The 21,226-nt window shown below is 44.0% G+C and overlaps 1 protein-coding gene across 5 annotated transcripts in view; it reads right to left on the bottom strand.

Annotated features, from left to right (window-relative positions):
- LOC105490657 (glutamate rich 6B) overlaps positions 1–15,088 on the bottom strand; it is a 71,432-nt gene extending 56,344 nt beyond the window's left edge. For 3 of the 5 annotated variants that reach the window (XM_011756499.2, XM_011756497.2, XM_011756503.2), the window contains exons 1-3: positions 15,034–15,084; positions 11,253–11,345; positions 6,938–6,989 (exon numbers count right to left, since the gene is read on the bottom strand). The gene's annotated coding sequence lies outside the window, so the exon portion shown is untranslated. Of the gene's footprint in view, positions 1–6,937; positions 6,990–11,252; positions 11,346–15,033 lie in introns of all 5 variants that reach the window. The other 2 variants (XM_011756501.2, XM_011756500.2) reach the window with 1 other exon arrangement.
- Between the last annotated feature and the right edge of the window lie 6,138 nt (positions 15,089–21,226).

The following is a 21,226-nucleotide window of genomic DNA, read 5'->3' as shown; positions in this document are numbered from 1 at the left end:
CACTCTATGCCTACTCAGAAGTGACAGCATGTGGTGTTTGTCTTTCTGTGACTGACTTATTTCACTTAAGATAATGACCTCCAGTTCCATCCATGTTGTTGTGGAAGACATGATTTCATTCTTTTATGACTGCACAGTATTCTATTTTGTATATATGCCACATTTTCTTTGATCATCTGTTGGTGGACATTAGGTTGATTCCCTATCTTTGCTATTGTGAATAGTGCTATGATAAACATACAGGTGCAGGTATCTTTTTGATGTAATGATTTCTTTTCCTCTGGGTTGATACCCAGGAGTGGAATTGCTGGATTAAGTTATAGTTCTATAAAGTCCAGTTTTAGCAAGAAACCTGCTAAGTCAGTTTAGCAAGAACCCCTTCCCATCCTCCATATCTGACCATTCTTGTTACCTGATCAGATTTCTCATCCTCCCCATGCCCCAGGCCTGCCTTCCTCAAGAATCCTGTCAGGGTGGCTTAGCCTGAATCTCCCTTATCCCATTTCTTGTTAATTTCCCGTCTACCCTGATGATGTCTTGATGTTTCCTCTGAGTTAATTTCCTATCCATTGATTCCCCACTCTGCTCCTTGGCTGTAAATTTCCATTTGCCCATGCTGTATTCAGAATTGAGTCCAGTTCTATACTGGGATCTCTTTTCTCCTATTGCAATAGTTCCTGAGTAAAATATATTTTTACTGTGGGGCATGGTGGTGCACACTGGTAGTACCAGCTACTTGGGAGGCTGAAGTGAGAAGGATCACTTGAACCCAGGAGTTCAAGACCAGCCTTGGTCACCTAGTGACAGCCTATCTTTAAGCAATTTTAAAATGTATATATTTTACGACTTTGATGACTGTCCAGCTTTAGTTTTCTTTGACAGCCAGTCTGTCTAGCCCTCCCCTGGGAGAGGTGAGGAGCACACATAGGCACTGGCCACTCTATCAAAGGCTTACGTTGCAGGTCAGATTTTTGTAGCTGCTTAACAGATCAGAATCAGCCAGTCGCCTGGCTAGCCCAGGGAGCAGTTATCAATGGTGTGCCGTCATTCAGCGTGACGGGTCTTTTCTTCCTATTTTCTCATCAGGCCTTGTAAAAAGGGTCCAGGCAACTGCTTTCTCATTTCAAAGATCAGAAAGAGAAACTGCATTCTACACACTCTCCCTTTAATTCTCTTTGAAATTTGTAAGACAAGCCTACAGGTGCGATAAACAGTAACGGCAACTTGATACCCAGTGTCTGGGGCAAACATCCTGGCTCCAACTTGTGATTCAGACTCTGACCCATTTGAGAACAACAGGACCTATTTCCTGGAAGGATGCAATGAGGCAGTGTGTACCGGCGTAAGGAGGGCCAGGCACTGTTGTTATTGCACACTTATTCCTAACCAGCTCTGAAGTGCGTGTGTGTAAACCTCTATGTGTGAATGGGTGCTGTGGGTCCTTCTGAGGCCTTCATCAGTTCATGCCATGGGGAGAGAAAAAAGAGATTTGCTTTCCAACTACGCTGCTCCAGGGACTGTCTGCAGCCCAGCTGAGAGGTTTAGAGACTGGAGTCCGTCTGTCCTTCAGTCTGGGTCCTGGTGGCTGGGTCCCAGGAGAAATGATGGTTCTGGGGGAGTGCCGGAGTTGAGCTCCCTTTTCCTCAGGAGGCTGGTACCTCTCCCTGGGAAAGCGCCCTGACTTGAGGGATTTTCTTGGTGACGCTTCGTTTGCCGAGAGAGAACCACCCTCACAATGGGTCAGCACATTTTCTGACCCTCAGCCATGCTTTCAGGAAGTTGTTATCTATAAAGTAAGATAGCCTGTGCTTTATAAAGCTCATCATTCCGTTTCCAGACAGCTGCAGTCCAGAAGTCCTCAGACTGAATCAGTCTTCTTGCTTTGACTTCCACTCATCACTGGCCCTTTTCAGTCCTGGGGGAGCCAGTATGAAGAGTTCTACATGACAACCTTCTACGGGTTTGAAGGTAGCAATTAGACTTTCCTCCAGGACTCCAGGCTCAGCTCCAACAGCCTTCTTGGCATCTCTGCTGGGATGTCTAACAGACGTCTCAAACTCACTATGCCTAAACTGGGATCCTAGTCTTCCTCCCCAGACCTCTCAGCCCTTGGACTAAAACTCTTCTCTTTCATTCTCACCCTACCTCATATCCACCAGGAGAGCAGTCTGGCTCCTCCTTCAAAGGATCTCACCTTTTCTCATCCCTCCATTTTCCCACCCTGCTCTGAGCCACGAACACATCTTGCCTGCATTATTGCAATAACCTGCTGTATCAGTCAGGGTTCTCCAGAGAAACAGAACCAGTGGGATATATATAGATATATAAGTGGGGATTTATTATGGGAATTGGCTCACACAATTATGGAGGCCGAGAAGCCCCACCATCTGCCGTCTGCAAGCTGGAGAACCAGGAAAGCTGGTGGTGTAATTCAGTCCAAGGCTGGAGGTTTGAGACATGGAGGAGGGGGGCCCCTAGTGTAAGTCCTGGAGTCTGAAGGCCTGCGAACCAGGACTTCCAAGGTCCTAAGGCAGGAGAAGATGGATGTCCCAGACCAAAAAGAATGAGAAAAAAATTGTCCCTTCCTCCAAGTTTTTCTTCTAGCTGGACCCTCAGTGGCATGGACAATACCCATCCACATTGGTGAAGATGATCTTCTTTACCTACTCCACCAGTTCCAACGCTAGTCTCTTCCAGAAACACCTTCACAGCCACACCCAGAAATAATGAGCCTCCCTTAGCTCAGTCAAATTAGCACATAAAGTTAACGATCACACCCCCTAACAGGTCTATTCTTCACAGGGTTGCTGGCTTTGAAGATGTGGGGTGGACCCCTCACTTCCCTGTGATAGCTCCCCTCTCCCAGATGAAGTCAAAGCCCTTTCAGTGCCTGCAATGTCCTTCCGACTCTTCTCCCCCTACCTCCCCCGGCTCCTGCCCTGCTGGTCCTGGACCTGCTGGTCCTTCCTAACATGCCCGGTGCTGGTCAGGGCATTATTTCTGGTTAAGGCCCTTACTCTCCCTGTGCCTGGGGCCTGTCCCCAGATCTCTGCCACAGTCCTGCTCCCTCTGTCACCCCCCTTCCCCGGTGCCTCAGTGAGGCATGCCCCACCACCCTGGGTCCTCCCCTACTTGTTCCTAGCACTTACCATCTCCCTTAACCTGCCGTCCTTTCCCCTTTGTCCCCAGAGCACCTCTCACCATCTAATGTACAAAGTACCTTATTCATTTGTGGTGTGCGCTGCCTTGCTCGTCTCATTACACAGTGAGTTCCCTGGGAGCAGGGATCTTGGTTTGATTTACTGGTGTAGCCCAAGGACCTAGGGCCCTGGCCAGCACACAGTGGGTACAATGTGTGTTGAGTCAATATGTGAATACTGACCCCCTCCTTCCACCTTTCTGTGGATGGTGAGGTTTCTAGGGTCTTCTTTCCAGATGCACTGTTGTGGTCCAAGGGCTGTCTACACAGGCGGCCCAGAACAGAAGCCGAGCCCAGGCCCAGACACGTGGAGACAGGGGCACACTTGTGATGGCCCCTCACAGTGTGGTGTGGTGTTTCTGAGAAGAGGGAACTCTGCCGACTCTGTGAGCATGTTTGCAGCATCTACTCCAAAAGAGGAAGGGGGCTCCTGCCCCTCTAATCAGGACGTTACATTTTCTTTGGCTCATCCAAATAATCTTGCATTGACTGCCAGCCATTTCCTGTTCCTCCCAGCTTAGTCTTATCTGTACCCTCATCCAAACCACTGACATAAAAGTCCAACCAGAAAGCTCCGGGGATGCTGCGGCAGAAGCCCCTCATGCTGCCCATCTCCATCTATCAGTCAGAGGAGGCTGTGGGGAGGGGAGCTAAGGTTCTGTGTGGCAAAGCTTTGGCCCCCTCCATACTCACAGCGAGCTCTGATGTGGGCATCATCACCCTTGCTTCACAGGTAAGGAAAATCAGCTTTCAGGGGAAACAGAAGAGTTTACAGTCTTAATTTACAAGTGTGAAAAAAAAAAGTCGTTTGAAAGAAAAAATTGTTTTCTACCTGAGCATCAAAATAGACTAAAGGTGGGAGAAAGAAAATCTTACTACAAACATTTTTGGCTGAAAAAAACAACAACAACAAAGAAACACCAAGAAGAAGCCTGGCTACCACAGTAAGACCGTATCTCTAAAAAAACCTAAAAAATTAGCTGGGCATGATGTTGTGCACCTGTGATCCTAGCTTATGTTGGAGGCTGAGATGGGAGGACCACTTGAACCCCAGGAGGTCGAAGCTGCAGTGAGCTGAGATCAGCCACGGTGCTCCAGCCTGGGAGACAGAGCACCCTGTCTCAAAAGGACAAAACAAAACAAACCAAACCCAAGAAGGTTTGGATGAAAGCAGCTCTTTCCACAGGCTGCTGGCTGGGCCAAACTTTTGAGGCCCTTCAGTCTCCACTCTCTAAGCCCTTCCCTGAGATCTGGCCCCTGGAATCCCCGAGGCCACTCCTACTTTGCTCCCGAGGCCCCTCCCCCTCAACTTCCTGAAGCCCTTCCTCTTTGGTTCCCTGACTCCCAACCCACTCAAGGTGTCCTCCCATCTCTAAGGGTGGTCAGAGAGGTACAGTGCCCCCTGCCTCACTCGCCAGGGAGCCCTGCTGCCTTACCCTGTCCCAAGTGAAATGTTCTAGAATTCTGCCCAGCATCAATATCACATGGACTGGGCTGTCATTTGCCACGTCTGCCTTTTCTTCTCCTTTTATCTAAATTAGGAACAGGTTCTTCTGTTTCCAGACTGGAGTATGGCCCCGCTTCTTCTCTATGCTTTAACTATTTGTATAGTGCCTTGAGCTGCAAAGTGCTTTCATGGGCCCTATTTAATGGGTTCATCATTGCAGCCTTAAGCGGTAAACGCTATCATCTCCCTCTTATAGATGACAGCACTAAGGTTCAGAGAAATCAAATAACTCCACCAAGGTCAGGCAAGTCCTAAGTGGGAAGACTAAGATTTGGACCCAGGTCTGCTCTTGCGGAGGGCGACGCTCTTTCCCCAGTGCCAACTGTCATGTGTGTTTTGGAGGAGAGCCCTTCTCAGGGGACCTTCTTAGGGGTCTCCCCCGGTGCACTGGCTTTAGCTCTCTCACAGCCTCTTCCATAGGCTCTGGTTAAACAATAATTCTCCTCGATAAAGAAAGTAAAGAGGGGGAGAAGAGGAGGAAGGAGAAGTTGGGTTTCTGTCGTTTGCTGAGCACTTACTATGTGCCTAGAACAGAAAAAGTTATTTTGCTTTTCTTTTTTCTTTTCCTTTAAAGATTGATCACCATCTGGCAAAGTATAGTTATCTTATTAACTAACTAAGAACCAGGGCAATGAGCTGGTCTGAGGCCACAGCTACTTAGTGCCATATTTGGGACTCAATGTCTGTCTCATTCCAAAGTCTAACTACTGCAAAAGAGGAGATAAGCAACATATGTCTTCTTTCCAATCTTTATAACTCAAGTTCTTAGGGATTCCTTCAAATATTTAAAAGCTTTCATGAAAATTATTTAAAAGAACAAAGAAGTAATATTTAGAGTTCCTACTTGCTAAAATGAAATTCACTGAGATGAAAAGACATCCGTGGTTACAAGTTGACTGCACTAATTTTCGAGTCATATAAAGAACCTTTCAATTAACCTCTCTTAAATAGTCACAATTATCAGCAACGAAGCAGAATTATTGATAAGTGTTATAACAGATGCCATATTTAATTTCAGATCTCAGAAGAAGGGTATTTTTGGGGTGTGTGAAAAATACCTTTCTACCCACTAACTGTGCTGAGATACCAGGGTTTCAGTAATTATGAGTACATGTTTAGGCTGCCTCGTGAGGCAGTGGGCAGCTGGTGGCAGGAGAAATTGCACTGTCTTCTTGGTTGAGATCCCAAAAGTATATGTGGGTTTTTTTTGTTTTTTGTTTTTGTTTTTGTTTTTTTTTTGAGACAGAGTCTTACTTTGTCACCCAGGCTGGAGTGCAGTGGTGTAATCTCAGCTTACTGCAACCTCCAACTCCCAGGTTCAAGTGATTCTCCTGCCTTAGCCTCCCAAGTAGCTGGGACTACAGGCACCCACCACCATGCCTGTCTAATTTTTGTATTTTTAGTAGAGACGAGGTTTCACCATGTTGGTCAGCCTGGTCTCGAACTCCTGACCTCAGGTGATCCATCCGCCTCAGCCTCCAAAAGTGCTGGGATTACAGGCGTGAGCCACTGCACCTCGCCTGAAAAGTATATGATTCTGAACATGTTTGCTGATTCTGCCACATGTCTCCAGGCAATTAATAGATTGACCTAGAAGATCGGTAGGTTCCTTTCTACCCTGTGTTTCTGAGACTAACTATCCCTTGTTCAAAATCCTTGCAGCCAGTTGTGCTGTGGAATTTAGATATAACAATTACATTGTAGATACAAAACAACCCCAGAGGGCTCTGGGGAAGCATGCTGTGGCGAGTCTTAGTATTTCTGCAGCAAACATGTAAACTTTTACAATAAGTGGGATAAAGAAAAGCTTTTAGTCCCACTTCCGTTTAGGTTGGATTTTGCTCCCCATGGAGTTCTGGAAGGTCAGGTTTTGTGGAAAAATGAGTGACCCACAAACTTATCAGGAAGACTCAGTTCTCAGAACTTTTCGTATTTCAGAGCTTGCAGATAAGAGACTTTAACACTTCAAGAACATTTCTTTGGAAGCCCTACTGGTGGTAACATCTAGAGTTTATGGAATGCCATGTTCATAATGAGAAATGCAATGCATTTAAAATGCTGTTTCTGTAGGAAAATAAAATCCACTTCATGGAGATCTATTTTAGATGGCTGTTTCTAGGATCACAGAGTGGCTAACAGGGAGGACAATAAGAATTATTTGAAATCATGACTGTGTAGTCTTCAAGACATGGGACAATGGAGCCCAGTCAGGCTCCTGGCTGAGTACTTACAATGTCAGTGGGTAAACTGAGTCCAAGCCAAGAGAGTTTTCAACAATAACAGCTGAAAGAAAAACGTTTTCTGGTTAGTTACCAAGGAAGTTGGGCAGAGGAAAACATATTTCTTAACAATGCTGGAAAATAGGTTTTTTCTACTAACATTGGATAGAATTTAGTTTTGTGGCATGTTTCTTCCTTAAAGTTCCTTGATCAGTATCTTCCATTGAATGTCCAACAGCAAATCAAACCAAAGCAGCCCTCACTTACAGTGTGCCTCTTCTGCCACCCCCACCCCCACCCCTAAATGGCATCACCAATCTGTACACCAAGGCTCCCTGGGCACTGCAGAGAACTCACAGGGATGCCACAGTATAGTTTAAATTTTTTGAGGGTAACAGTGATACTTTACATCTGTTGGACATCGACTAACTTTAGATTACGCTATGTTCCTTTCAATTATGGCATATTTTGCAAAGCTGGGCATTTGGCAGTTGTTGAGATAAAAATCAGGCACCACCCCAAAATCGGTATGGAACAGGAAATGAGGGTGGCCACGTCCAGTTGATTCCAAGATTTGGGAAGTTGTGCAATGCCCAATGGGTACACACGATTCATTAGTAAGTCATTGTGGGGAAGGAAATCAAGATATTTTCCTCCAAAATGTTGAGAATTGTTAAGTTAAAGACACTGAAAATGCAGGTGAACACTTGGTCTCAGCCTCTCTTTGCTTGATGGCAGCACAAAAATCCTTCCTTATTGGAGATGGCATTTACTTATCGGCCCAGAGAAGACAGCAGCAGACACCAGAGGAATCTGGCAACAGATTTTACTCTCTTCCCACACACTTTCCTGCTTTTTGATAGACTGGAATTGCTCTTTTCTTTGTCTGGTCACTACATGGTATTTATGGCTCTTTGTTAAAATACTATTTAAGCAAGGTCCCTAAGCCACTGCCTTGAGAGAGAAATACTTTTGAACTGAGGCCTCTCCTGTATGATAGGTGCAGCAAGCATTCATCCATTTTTGCATGTGTTTTGTTAATCTGACTTTTGTTTTCAGGAGAGTGTCTCCACTAAGAACCTAGAAAGGGAAAGAAAATAAATCATGCTTTCTCCCCTGCAGTGGCTACTTAAGAAGGAAATAAAAGCATTATTTTGTCCTTCAATTTCTGTGTATTAAATTGTGACATAAATACGTGACACAAGGATGAGACACAAATATTCATTAAGTTATTTGGATGTAACGATTCAATACATGAAACCTTTAGGGATTTCTTTTGGCCTGTGGGCAACGTGAAAAATTCACTGAGACATTGAGGGTGCCCTGAACAGAGAAAGTTTGCGAACCTCGGGTCTAATTCCCTGAGTGCTCAGATGAAGAAACTTGGAGTCACCCTTGATTCCTCTTTTTCATCCTCCCAAACCCACGAATCAATCCTTAAGTCCTCTTGCACCACCTCCCGCAAAATGTCCTGAATCTGTTCTTCCTTCTACCACCACTGCCATCACCATCGTCAAATCCAGCGTTTTCTATGGCAGTCTTTCTGCTTTGGCTCTTGCTTTCCAATAATCCATTCTTCAGAGGTGGCTTTTAAAAACATAAAATAGACCACATTGCTCCACTGCTTCTATGTTGCTCCCAGTCATCCTCCAGTGGCTTCCACTTCCCTTTGAAAGCCTTCCTGGGCTGACCGTGTTGGCCCCACATCCTCTCCTGCCCCTCTGGAGCCTCTTCTTCCCTTGCTGCAGCCTGTTCTCACCTCAGGATGCTTCCACTTGCCCTTCCCACTCTCTGCAAAGTTCTTCATCCATTTGAAGATCTTCCAACACCTAGTTCATTCTCAAGTTTCTGCTCCAATGTCACCTCCTCAGCAAGGCTTTCTAAAACTGCCACCCCCTGACCCTCACCTCCAATGACTACATGTATTATCATGTTGTTTCATTTTCCTCATAGTATTTGTTACTCCCAAACATACCATGTTTTTTGGTCTGTAGATTTGAGAGCAGGAACTTTGCTTTCTTGTTCACCATTGTATTCCCACCAGCTAGAATGGTGCCTGGCATTTGATAGGAGCTCGACAAATAATTGATAAAATTAGTAACTGTGATTATCTCATATGGTTGTGTGTTTGGATTGTTCACTGATAGCCCCTGAGAAGATCCAGAAGTGAATTGGGAGAAAGGGAGCTGGTGACTTCATGTTGACTGACATATTTATATAATCATACATCACTTAATGATGGGGACACGCTCTGAGAAACTGCATTATTAGGCAATTTTGCCATTGTGTTGAAACCACCTTTGCAAAAATTATAACAGTGAGAAAATCATGGGAGTGAAGGCCATCTGATCTGGCCAACCCTCATCTTGCCTTTGGCCTTCAAGATGCTCATAAAAATTCCTGGGCTTAGGCCAGCTAACTTTAGGAGACATTTAGTTTATAGTTGAAATAATAGCCCTTCCCCAAACTCAACCATCTTTGTAAAGCTAATGAGAGACCACCAGGCCAGGAGGAGAGAGGAGCCTGAATTCTGCTAAGGTGTAGACATAAACGATTGCCAGTCATTATTCCGGAGGTCACAAGATATGCAGCTTTAATCACTCCTGCAGACAACATCACTATTGTAGAACCTAAGATTGGCCTTTTGAGATGTCTTTTTCAGGTTTTTTCATGTCTGACACCTATGGCTCCATCTGGATCCTCTAACTACTCCTGTGGCCCACTCAAAAGAAGTAACCCAGCAAGCAGGAGAACCATTTCTTATACCCCTGTGATTGCACCCCCAAAAAATCAGCAAGAACCCTTTGCCTAGCCACCCCCAACCCTTTTCCCCAAACAATCTTTGAAAATCCCTAACTTCCAAATGCTCAGGGAGATTGATTTGAGTAATGACTCCATCTCCTGCGCGGAGTGGCCAGCCTCACGTGAATTAAACTCTTTCTTCACTGCAGTGCCATGGTCTCTGTGAATTGATTCTGCTTGTGCAGCAGGCAGGAAGAACCTGTCATGTGGTTACAGTGTGAATATCACAGCGTGTGCTCACACAAACCTACATGGTGCAGCCTATTGCTATATGGTGTAGCCTATTGCTTCTATGCTACAAGCTGGACAGCGTGTTACTGTACCAAATGCTGTAGGCAATTGTAACACAATGGTAAGAATTTGTGCATCTAAACATATCTAAACATAGAAAAGGAAGAGTAAAAATACGGTATTATAATCTTATGGAACTACTGTTGTATACATGGTCTGTCAAGTGAAATGTTATGTGGCAGGACTGTTTGTGTGTGTGTGTGTGTGTATATATATATATATTTATATATAATATATATTTATATGCAAAAGATATCCTACAGACTAGGTCCAATCAAGGACAGGGGCTTCCTATATACTTGGGAAGAGACAACAAATAGTTACTTTATATTAACTCCATTTTTCTTAGCAATACTGATGGTTTACTGTAAGTAATCATATTGAGTTGGATAGTTAATGAAGCAATTTCATTATATCATTTGTTATTCTTCACAACAAGCAAGCGTCCCCTACCCCTTACTTTTCTTTCCTTTTCTTTAACTAAAAGAAATTGAGTTAATACTTATAAAGGAACTTTACTATAGCTATAGCATCCAACCAAATGCTAGAATCCCATTGTCCGGCCTGATCGAACCAATGCGTTTTCCTTAACAATAAATCCGGGAAGAGTGCACAGTAAAGCGGCAGCAGGAACAGGTGTCGAATTATCTGACGTCTCTGGCAAATAGCAGTGGGGATTAAACAGAGCTTTCTTTAATAAGATTAATTCTCAAATACTAAGAGTGGTCTGGCGTATCCCCAAAGATACAAGGCATTTGTATCTATATAAGATTAAAGAAGCTTTCACACAAAGCAATTTTGTTTTTCAACATCAAAGAAATGCTTCAGTGGCGTTGCATGAGGGAGGCACGCTGCAACTAATGCAAAGAGTGCAAAACCTTTATAGAAAAGACAGTTTCCTCCGTCAGGAATTGCATCTAGAGATTCACTACCCAGGGCATACAGGGCATTGCTCTTAGAGTCATAGGATTAGGGAAAAGGGGAGGCCAGGGGTTAGGAATCAGCTTTACAAATACCCCACACAGGTGTGGTGTCCCCAGACACAGGTGGTGCGCCAGTGATGACCTTGGCTTTCCAAGGATGGGAGCTCAGTGCCTCCTGAGACCAACTGTTGGACAGATCTAATGAATAATAAATAATGACCATGACACTGTAATAATAAGGATAACAAAAATCACAGCCACCATTTCCATGTGCCAGGCACTATACTTAGCATGAATCAAATGGCACATACTTCCGCTGCTGAATCTTCTTCCCTTGAGTTTCCAGCCAGCCTTCCGAGGTCTGCTCCCCGAGGCTACATAGTCCAGACTTGCTTCACAGTGAGCTGCAAATATTTGAAGGTAGCTTTATGTTCTTTATCTGTTTTTTCTTCTGTGCTAAACTTCTACTTATTTTTTGAACCTGATACCAGTATTTACATGGATTGATGTTACATTTCATCTTGCAGGTTTTGCCTCACTCCTCTAAGCTGCCCAAATATTGGTGAGTCCTGATACTATCATTTAGTGTATTCACCAGACCTTATCCAATGTGCTTCTGAAAATGATAAGCTTTCAAGTCTCCCTCCTCTCCTTTTTCTCTTTCTTCTTTACCTCTTTCCTTCCACGAACATTTATTGAGGACTTTTTAATGTCCCAGACACTGTGTCAGGCACTGGGGCCACAAGGTTGCATAAGGCACACTTAATAAGATAGTTTTCAAGAAAGCTTCTTGCTTAAGCAGAAAGACAGGAAAATAAAATACGACATAGTATGATTATGTTGTAACGAACAAAAAAAGAGGAGAGTTTTAACAGGAGTTGGAAGAGAAATCATCTGTAAGGGGAGATGATGGGGAGCTAGCAGATGCCAGCACTACCTCTGGCCCCTGGGGTATGGGGCCCATGAGAGAACTGGGCAGTCCTCACTGAATTAAAAGCTAGCCAGAGGATGTTGCAGGGGAGCTTACTTATGGAAGGGGCCTATGCCCTTAATGCCCGTGTGACAACCTTTTCTCCTCCCTCCTACCTACCTGGCCAGTAGGGCTCTTCCTCCCACTGCTGACCTCCCTAAAGAATCAAGGGCAGCTGCCTTGGCTAGAGGGTCTATGTTTTCACATGACAGACTACGGAAACAGCAAGCATTCTGGATTTCAAGGGGGGATCAGGGAGGTATAGAATCAGAGAGGAAGGGCATCTTTTATGACCTGAAATTGCCCCACTTAGTCATTGGGAAGGATGGTAAGACCAGGAGCCAAAGGACTTTCTGGTTTTGACTGCTCATGGATTTCTTCCTTAGGTCACATCGAGGCCATTCTCAATGTGAAGACTGGACTCTTTAGACATCCACGCAAAAGAGCTCATTTGCACATTCCACAGAGTCCAGGATGGTGTTAGGAGTTTGCAAGTTTCTAGCAGTTAGGAATTTTGCAGGATAGAGAATGGTTTACCTTGGTAGACATGTTATCTATCCTATGTTGGACCTATGTCCTTGTTCAAAGAGGGGTACCCTTGTAGCAGTGAGCCCTTCCTAATGAAAAAAATATTCACGGCCAAAAGGCTACAGAGTTCTGGGAATTGGTGGGTTCTGGACCAGATTCCTATTAGTACCTGGGAACTGTACCTGAATCTCTCCTTGGTGCCTCCAATAACCTCTGAGACCTTGTAGAAAGCCGGTTGTACAGACTAATTTGATTAGGGCTGCAAGCTCCAGCTTTTGTCAGGGGTTCAGAAAATTAGGCCTGGGTGAGGAGTATTGACAGTGTTTATTTTGTTAATGTGTCCATGAACATGATCAGGTGTAGCTCCCTGGGCACTCAGCCCATGGTCACGGCTAAGTGCAGACCATACACATATAGCCATGCTCCAAAAGCACTGCTTGAAGCTGTGAACCAACATAAAGGTGAAGTTTATCACGACCACCAGTCAAAACCGGACCGGGCATCTTCTATGGATTATAGAGCTGAGAGGCAGGCTTGGGACTTGGGGTGTGCTGCCTAAGAACCCCTTTCTCATAGAAAGCATCAGTCTGAGAGGGCACTGATGCCTCGTTCCACATTTGGAGTTTGGAAGGAATTAAATATGAAACACAGAATAAATTCTGTTATTAAACTCACACTTTCTAATTTTAGTGGGATAGGAAGAACATAGGCAAATGTTTCTATACAAAGATGTTTTGAGTTACACAACACAGAAGTGTAGAGGCCGGTAAACCACTAAGGTCTAGGAGGAGACCAGTCGGTGATGGGCCGGGGGACTCATGGATACAGATTCTTGGCTGAGGTCTGGCAGGGCTGAGGAATTTGCTGCCAGGGTCTGTCTCAGCAGGATACATCAGCCCCATCTCCAACAGGAGAAATGGGAGGACAGGGCTTCACCCTGTCTCCTGGTGCAAGAGAAGCCTTGAGCTTTGGTAGACAGTTGTATGTGTCCCTTTCAACCAGATACCTCAATATATTAATGGGTCTTCTTTTTTTTTTCTGCAACATCCAGTACATATTTCTGACAGCTCCTCCAGAGTGGGATTTTATCTGGAGTCCCACCCTTTCTTTTCAATTTCCTTATCACTTTATAGCAAGTCTATTCACTCATTAAAACCCAACCCAAAGTCACCTCATCTGGGAAGACACACAGGCTCTTCCAGAAAGAGTCTGTCTTTTCCCGACTACTCTCTCACTGCCTTTCCCCTATTGCACTTCTCCTTGGTTTGTGTGTCTGCCTCACCCATGAGACTGTAGCCTGGCACCATGTCAGGCACGTAGCAGGATTTCAATAGAAGGACATGGACCGAATGGATGATCCAAAGGAAGGAGAGGCAAACAGGAGGCTGACCACAAATGAAATTTCTGGTTCAGACTTTTCAGCCCCCATCACTTCACTTTCCCTCCTGCTATGGGGAAAACTCAAGAGATGAGTTATGGGTGGGCTAAGACAGCAAGCTGGGAGCTAGTGAAGAAGATGGAGTGGGCAACCCTTGCCTGTCACTGGGCTTCTGCCAGCCGATGCTTGGAAACTCTAGATGGATCAAGGTGAGAAGCCTCATTTCTGTAAAGGACTCCAAGGATTTCATGGTGCTCTGCAAATGTAATGCGTTCTTGTTGCTGTTGTTATCGTCTACCGTAGCTGTTTATAACCTCGTTCATTAACTTGCAGGATTCTTGGCTGAAGTCTGCTGCTTTCCCCCATGAGGGGAACAACTGATGACCTACTTCTGTGAATTCCATGGTGCCAGGTCTGGGCTGATCTGGATCCACATTAAAACATGCCAGGGGGCAAACATGAAGTCAAAATGTTCTGGCAACCCCCTTAGACCAATCAGTGCAGTTTTTAGCAGTATAGACACCCAGTGCACTCATGACAACATAATTTCCTACGGCCTTTTTTATAAATAGAATTTCAAATATATTCAGGTTTGAACTTTCATGGAGGGTGACTTTGAGCCGTCACTCGGCACAGAACACTTGTAAAACACTGACGTTGGTCACTGCTCACCATCTCCCTGGAAGGCCAGTTAGGACTGCTGTTTACCCCCCACATTAGAGAGGTAGGGGAAGGAAACAGGGGAAGCTGAGTGACTTGCGTTTGGGCCACAGGAGTCGATTTGTGGGCAAGGCTGGAGTTTTCGATCTGGGGAATTTGTTTCTGGTTGGGGGACTGGTCTATGTGCAGGCTGTCGAGGGAGAAGTCATACTGTCCACACTCACACTTTTGCCCCAGAGCTAGGGGCTTTCTGGAGAGAAAGCGACCCTTTCTCCTTTATTTGTAGAAATTTCACGACCCAACAACGGACTTCACAATGGGGAGAAGCTGGGTCGAAGCAGAGGTCAGAAAGGCCAAGGGAATGGAGAGGCAGAGAAAGGGCAAGAGAAACAAAGAAGTCTATGTACTTGGCGCTTCTTTGTTGCCCAGACCCTCCACTCTGCTCCCTGCTTTCTCCCTTGGAAGAGGAGGGGGAAGAGGAGGGGGATGGGGGGTGGAGAGAGAGGGGGAGGAGAAAGAGAAGGAGGAGCGCATTGCTAAAGTGCGCAGCCCTTACCCAAGCGAGGCACCGGCGCGCGCATCCACCGCGATCTCAGGCCGCGGCCTTTGTGGCAGCTCTTGGTTACCATGGGAACCGCGCTCCGCAGCCTCCCCGGGCCCCATCTAATCTGCGTGTGTGCGTGGCGGGGAATTCTAAGCCTCTGCACCTGCCCTCGCCTTCCTTTTCCCAGTCTTTCTCCTGGCGGGGAACTGTTTGGACCAAGCGTCAGCGGCGGCCAGAAAGTTTTCCTGCTGTCTGCGCGAAGGTCGCCTGTGTTAGGGGGAAGTTGCAGCCGTGGGGACTGTGTTTCCCTGAATGGAGACAATACACGTTAGACCTCCAGGCTGGGACTTTCTAGAATCCTGGGGTCCAGCGCTAAGCTGGTGGTGGCTGCGTAGATGAAGAAATGGGATATATGGGGCTCTCAGAGCCCTGAATGGGCTCACTGGAGCTGGTCCCCAGGACAAGGCCCTTAGCAGCCTGGATGATAGCCCCTCTGCCCTGGAGTCCTTTCCAGGGGGAAAGGAACTGCCCTGAAGGGGATAGGGAGTCCCACAAGGGGTTGATCTGGGGCCAAGGGTTGGAGAAAGCTATGTTCCCATGCCCTGGCCACTGTGAGTGGACTTGCAGGAGTTGCAGAGTGGTCAGGTGGAGCGGGAGGCCGGGTTGCAAACCACTTCTATGTAGGCATTCCTGGTCAGTTGTCACAGAGCTTTCAGAAGGACCTCAATCTTTGAAGTGCTTGCAATTTGCGCTTCCTTTTCTTTTTATTATACTTTAAGTTCTGGGATACATGTGCGGAACGTGCAGGTTTGTTACATAGGTATACACGTGCCATGGTGGTTTGCTGCACCCATCAGCCCATCATCTACATTACGTATTTCTCCTAATACTATCTCTCCCCTTGCCCCTGCACCCCCCGATAGGCCCCAATGTGTGATGTTCCCCTCCCTGTGCCCATATGATCTCATTGTTCAACTCCCACTTACGAATGAGAACATGCGGTGTTTGGTTCTCTGTTCCTGTGTTAGTTTGCTGAGAATGATGGTTTCCAGCTTCATCCATGTCCCTTCAAAGGACATGAACTCATTCTTTTTTTATGGTTGCATAGTATTCCGTGGTGCATATGTGCCACATTTTCTTTATCCAGTCTATCATTGATGGGCATTTGGGTTGGTTCCAAGTCTTTGCTATTGTGAATAATGCTGCAATAAACATACGTGTGCATGTGTCTTTATCATAGAATGATATATAATCCTTTGGGTATATACCCAGTAATGGGATTGCTGGATCAAATGGTATTTAAAGTTCTAGATCCTTGAGGAATCGCCACAGTGTCTTCCACAATGGTTGAACTAATTTACACTCGCACCAACAGTGTAAAAGTGTTCCTATTGCTCCACATCCTCTCCAACATCTATTGATTCCTGACTTTTTAATGATTGCCATTCTAACTGGCGTGAGATTGTATCTCATTGTGGTTTTTATTTACATTTCTCTAAAGAGCAGTGATGATGAACTTTTTTTCATGTGTTTGTTGGCTGCATAAATGTCTTCTTTTGAAAAGTGTCTGTTCATATCCTTCACCCACTTTTTGATGGGGTTGTTTGTTTATTTCTTGTAAATTTGTTTAAGTTCTTTGTAGATTCTGGATATTAGCTCTTTATCGGCTGGATAGATTGCAAAAATTTTCTCCCATTCTGTAGATTGCCTGTTCACTCTGATGATAGTTTCTTTTGCTGTGCAGAAGCGCTTTAGTTTAATTATATCCCGTTTGTCAATTTTCGTTTTTGTTGCCATTGCTTTTGGTGTTTTAGTCATGAAGTCTTTGCCCATGCCTATGTCCTGAATGGTACTGCCTAGGTTTTCTTCTAGGGTTTTTATGGTTTTAGGTCTTACCTTTAAATCTTTAATCCATCTTGAGTTAATTTTGCATAAGGCGTAGGGAAGGGGTCCAGTTTCAGTTTTCTGCATATGGCTAGCCAGTTTTCCCAACACCATTTATTAAATAGGGAATCCTTTCCCCATTGCTTGTTTTTGTCAGGTTGGTCGAAGATCAGATGGTTGTAGAAAATAACAATTTCTGAGGCTTCTGCTCTGTTGCATTGGTCTATGTATTTGTTTTGGTACCAGTACCATCGTATTTTGGTTAGTGTAGCCTTGTAGTATAGTTTGAAGTCAGGTGGCCTCCAGCTTTGTTCTTTTCGCTTACGATTGTCTTGGCTATACGGGCTCTTTTTTGGTTTCATGTGAAAGTTAAAGTGTTTTTTTCTAATTCTTTGAAGAAAATCAATGGTAGCTTGATGGGAATAGCATTGCATCTATAAATTACTTTTGTCAGTATGGCCATTTTCATGATATTTATTCTTCCTATCCATGAGCATGGAATGTTTTTCCATTTGTTTGTGTCCTCTCTTTTTTCCTGAGTAGCGGTTTGTAGTTCTCCTTGAAGAGGTCCTTCACATCCCTTGTAAGTTGTATTCCTAGGTATTTTATTCTCTCTGTAGCAATTGTGAGCGAGAGTTCTCTCATGATTTGGCTCTCTGTTTGTCTATTATTGGTGTATAGGAATGCTTGTGATTTTTGCATGTTGATTTTGTATCCTGAGACTTTGCTGAAGTTGCCTATGAACTTACGGAGTTTTTGGACTGAGACAATGGGGTTTTCTAGATACAAAATCATGTCATCTGCAAACAGAGACCATTTGGCTTCCTTTCTTCCTATTCAAATACGCTTTATTTCTTTCTCTTGCCTGACTGCCCTGGCCAGAACTTCCAATACTGTGTTGAATAGGAGTGGTGAGAGAGGGCATACCTGTCTTGTGCCGGTTTTGAAAGGGAATGCTTCCAGCTTTTGCCCATTCAGTATGATATTGGCTGTGGGTTTGTCATAAATAGCTCTTATTATTTTGAGATACGTCCCATCAATACTTAGTTTATTTAGTGTTTTTAGCATGAAGGGTGTTGAATTTTATCGAAGGCCTTTTCTGCATCTATTGAGATAACCATGTGTTTTTTTCATTGGTTCTGTTTATGTGATGGATTACATTTATTGACTTGCGTAGGGAAGCTGACTTGATCGTGGTGGATAAGCTTTTTAATGTGCTGCTGGATTTGGTTTGCCAGTATTTTATTGAGGACTTTCACATTGATGCTCATCAGGGATATTGGACTGAAATTGTCTTTTTTATTGTTGTATCTCTGGCAGGTTTTGGTATCAGGAAGATGCTGGCCTCATAAAATGAGTTAGAGAGGAGTCTCTTTCTATTCTGTTGTTTGGAATAGTTTCAGAAGGAATGGTGCCAGCTCTTCTTTACACCTTTGGTAGAATTCAGCTGTTAATCCATGTGGTCCTGTGCTTTTTTTGGTTGGTAGTTTATTAATTACTGCCTCAATTTCAGAACTCGTTGTTGGTCTATTCAGGCATTCGAATTCTTCCTGGTTTAGTCTTGGGAGGGTATATGTGTCCAGGAATTTACCTATTTCTTCTAGATTTTCTAGTTTATTTGCATAGAGGTGTTTATAGTTTTCTCTGATGGTAGTTTGTATTTCTGTGAGATCAGTGGTGATCTCCCATTTATTGTGTCTATTTGATTCTTATCTGTTTTCTTTATTAGTCTGGCTAGTGATCTATCTATTTTGTTAATCTTTTCAAAAAATCAGCTCCTGGATTCATTGATTTTTTGAAGGGTTTTTCGTGTCTCTATCTCCTTCAGTTCTGCTCCAATCTTAGTTATTTCTTGTCTTCTGATAGCTTTTGTATTTGTTTGCTCTTGCTTCTCTAGTTCCTTTAATTCTGATATTACGATGTCGATTTTAGATCTTTTCTGCTTTCTCCTGTGGGCATTTAGTGCTATAAATTTCCCTCTAAACACTGCTTTAGCTGTGTCCCAGAGATTCTGGTACATTGTGTCTCTGTTCTCATTGGTTTCAAAGAACTTATTTATTTTTGACCTTTATCAGGTTTGTCATTTATCCAGTAGTTATTCAGGAGCAGGTTGTTCACTTTCCACGTTGTTGTGCAGTTTTGAGTGAGTTTCTTAATCCTGAGTTCTAGTTTGATTGCACTGTGGTCTGACAGACTGTTTGTTACGATTTTTGTTCTTTTGCATTTGCTGAGGAGTATTTTATTTCCAATTATGTGGTTGATTTTAGAATAAGTGCTATGTGGTGCTGAGAGGAATATATATTCTGTTGATTTAGGGTGGAGAGTTCTGTAGATAGAGTTCTGTAGATGTCTGTTAGGTCTGCTTGGTCCAGACCTGAGTTTAAGTCCTAAATGTCCTTGTTAATTTTCTGTCTCAATCTGTCTAATATTGACAGTGCGGTGTTAAAGTCTCCCACTATTATTGTGTGGGAGTCTAAGTCTTTGTAGGCCTCTAAGAACTTGCTTTATGAATCTGGGTGCTTCTGTATTGGGTGCATATATATTTAGGATAGTTAGCTCTTCTTATTGCATTGATCCCTTTACCATTATGTAATGCCCTTCTTTGTCTTTTTAGATCTTTGTTGGTTTAAAATCGGTTTTATGACAGACTAGGATTCCAACACTTGCTTTTTTTTTTTTTTGCTTTCCATTTGCTTGTAAATCTTCCTCCATCCCTTTATTTTGAGCCTATGTGTGTTCTTTGAATGTGAGATGGGTCTCTTAAATACAGCACACCAATGGGTCTTGACTTTTCATCCAATTTGCCAGTCTGTGCCTTTAACTTGGAGCATTTAGCCAATTTACATTTAAGGTTAATATTGTTATGTGTGAATCTGATCCTTTCATTATGATGCTAGTTGGTTATTCTGCCCATTTTTTTAATGCAGTTTCTTCATAGTGTCGATAGTCTTTACATTTTGGTATGTTTGTGCAGTGACTGGTACCAGTTTTTCTTTTCCATATTTAGTGCTTCCTTCAGAAGCTCTTGTAAGGCAGGCCTGGTGGTGACACAGTCCCTCAGTATTTACTTGTCTGTAAAGGATCTTATTTCTCCTTCACTTATGAAGCTTAGTTTGGCTGGATATGAAATTCTGCGTTGAAAATTCTTTTCTTTAAGAATGTTGAATGTTGGCCCCCACTCTCTTCTGGCTTGTAGGGTTTCTACAGAGAGATCTGCTGTTAGTCTGATGGGCTTCCCTTTGTGGGTAACCTGACCTTTTTCTCTGGCTGCCCTTAATATTTTTTCCTTCATTTCAACCTTGGTGAATCTGACGATTAGGTGTCTTGGGGTTGCTCTTTTTGAGGAGTATCTTTGTGGTGTTCTCTGCATTTCCTGAATTTGAATGTTGGTCTGTCTTTCTAGGTTGGGGAAGTTCTCCTGGGTAATATCCTGAGGTGTGTTTTCCAACTTGGTTCCATTCTCCTCATCGTTTTCAGGGACACCAATCAAATGTAGGTTTTGACTTTTCACATAATCCCATATTTCTTGGAGGCTTTGTTTGTTCCTTTTCATTATTTTTTCTCTAATCTTGTCTTCATGCTTTATTTCATTAAGTTGGTCTTCAATCTCTGATATTGTTTCTTCTGCTTGATTGATTTGGCTACTGATACTTGTGTATGCTTCATGAAGTTATCGTGCTGTGTTTTTCAGCTCCATCAGGTCATTTATGTTTTTCTCTAAACTGGTTATTCTAGTTAGCCATTTCTCTAACCTTTTATCAAGGTTCTTATCTTCCTTGTATTGGGTTAGAACATGCTTCTTTAGCTTGGAGGAGTTTATTATTACCCACCTTCTGAAGCCTACTTCTGTCAATTTGTTAAATTTATTCTCTGTACAGTTGTGTTCCCTTGCTGGCAAGCAGTTGTGATTCTTGGATTCCAACTTGGATGAGAAGAGGCATTCTAATTTCTGGAATTTTCAGCATTTTTGCCCTGGTTTTTCCTCATCTTTGTGGATTTATCTACCTTTGGTCTTCTCAGTTGGTGACTTTCGGATTGAGTTTTTGCTTGGGTGTCCTTTTTGTTGATGCTCATGCTATTGCTTTCTGTTTGTTAGTTCTCCTTCTAACTGTCAGGCCCCTCTTCTGCAGGTCTGCTGGAATTTCTGGAGGTCCAGTCCAGGCCCTGTTTGCCTGGGTATTATCAGTGGAGGCTGCAGAACAGCAAAGGTGCTGCTTGCTCCTATCTCTGGAAGCTTCATCCCAGAGAGGCACCCGCCAGATGGCAGCTGGAGCTCTCCTGTATAAGGTATCTGTCAACTTCTGCTGGGAGGTGTCTCCCT

Source organism: Macaca nemestrina, chromosome 16, assembly GCF_043159975.1.
Source record: "Macaca nemestrina isolate mMacNem1 chromosome 16, mMacNem.hap1, whole genome shotgun sequence".
In the NCBI taxonomy this organism is placed as follows: domain Eukaryota; kingdom Metazoa; phylum Chordata; class Mammalia; order Primates; family Cercopithecidae; genus Macaca; species Macaca nemestrina.
This window is presented reverse-complemented; position numbering and strand designations above follow the sequence as displayed.